This window comes from Phodopus roborovskii, unplaced genomic scaffold, assembly GCF_943737965.1.
Source record: "Phodopus roborovskii unplaced genomic scaffold, PHOROB, whole genome shotgun sequence".
Lineage (NCBI taxonomy): Eukaryota > Metazoa > Chordata > Mammalia > Rodentia > Cricetidae > Phodopus > Phodopus roborovskii.
The window spans coordinates 18,823,370-18,825,214 of record NW_026126418.1 but is presented as its reverse complement, the minus strand read 5'-3'; the positions used below and the strand labels follow the sequence as shown (position 1 = coordinate 18,825,214).

General features: G+C 35.4%; 1 pseudogene; it reads right to left on the bottom strand.

Annotated features, from left to right (window-relative positions):
- Nucleotides 1-375: 375 nt before the first annotated feature.
- On the bottom strand, nucleotides 376-1,311 carry LOC127222022 (olfactory receptor 5W2-like; annotated as a pseudogene).
- Nucleotides 1,312-1,845: the final 534 nt, after the last annotated feature.

Below are 1,845 nucleotides of genomic sequence, written 5' to 3'. Positions count from 1 at the left end.
CTCAGAGATCATTTTGGGAAAGTTGGCAGAAAGCAGGTAAGAGACACATTACTGTTTGGATTATGTCTCAACATAAGAGAAAAATATCAGCTGTTACACATGTATGTCACCATTTGCAAAGATTAAGAGATATTTCAGAAAGTATCCTCTGGTAGAAATCCATAAACTGTTATATAGCACTTCCTTATTTTGTGCTACTCTAATACATTTATTACTTAAAATGTAAAGGTAATTGTATATATAAAGAGTCCAAAGCATTTCTTATTATAAGGTTTTAATGCATATACTCTAATAAACAATCAATATGACATTAGAAACTCTTTTCTACTGTGTGCTAAAAATACAACCATTAGTAAATGTAAGTAAGTGTTTTTCTTAAAGATATCTTTTATTTCTGAGCCTGACCATGGCCGTTTTCACATCCTTGTTCCTTAAGCTGTAAATCAGAGGGTTTATCATGGGGATAATAAGGAGGTAAAAAACTGATGTCATTTTGTCTTTGTCTAGAGAATAGGAAGAACTAGGTCTCAAATACATAAAGAGCATGATTCCCTGGGAAATCTCAACTGCATTCAGATGGAAAGCACAGGTGGAGAAAGCTTTGAAGCGACCCTCAGAAGAGCTGATCTTCAAGCCTGATGAGATGATGTAACAATAGGATATTAGGACTCCTGAGATGGTGCTCAGCAAAATGAAGCCAAAGAAGGGTAAATACAACCAGCTCTTTAGCTTGTGTGTCAGAACAGGAAAGGAGATAAAGTGGTGGTAAATCACAGAAGAAATGATTAATCTGAGTAGAGCCACAAAAACATAAGCTGAACGCCAATGTAGTATGAATCAAACCATCTACAGTACTTTAGCTAGGTAAACTAAAGTTAAGAATTGGTAGCACACCTTACTAGACATGTCCACAGCATACAGCAAGGGGTTGCTGATAGCCTTGTACCTATCAAAGGCCATCACTGCCAACAACATGCATTCAACATCTACAAAGATACAGACAAACAAGAGATGAATAAAACAGTCAATAAAGGTAATTGAACATTTCTCTGCAAGTAGGTCCACCAGTATCCTAGGTCAGACTGCTGTGGAATAGCAGAGGTCAGAGAAGGCAAGGTGGCTGAGGAAGATGTACATTGGCATATGAAGCTGGGGATCCATCCTGATCAATGTGATCATTCCTACATTTTCCAGCAGGATAATGAGATCAATAACCAGAAATACTGTAAATAAAAGCACGTCCATGTCATGCTTACTAGTTATTCCTAAGAGAAAAAAATATGGGAGTGAAGAACAGTTGTCTTTATTCATTCTTCTTCATTCTTTGTCTACATAACCAGAAAAAAGAAGTATCAGTGTTACATCAAGGTAGGGCTTTTTGTATGGTAGGCAAAATTATTACTCATAAAGCAAGACATAATACTATTTTAGATACATACGTATATCAATTACACTGAAGAAGCAGCCCACACAAGGGGCACTCTGTATACTTTGCAAAAATTTCTATGGCAGAACTTTGATCCATGCTGAATTAAAAATGTAAGTATAATTCATTACCTTCCTAACACGTCTATGCCTCTGCCACAAATTATTAGGAAGTGAATCTGAATGAAATAGAAGCTCATCTGGAGACAACAGAATAAAAAGGGAAATATCAAATTAACTGGCAAGCTACACAGAGCTTCTCATTTCCAGAGCCTACAACATCACAGTTATTGAATTTTTAAGAAAATTGAGCACATTAGCTTTATTATTTACTTAATTATGAAACACACTCAATTTTATCAGATAATAAAAGGCAATTATCCTCACATTATTTGTGGTTTATAGCATTTACTGTAAATT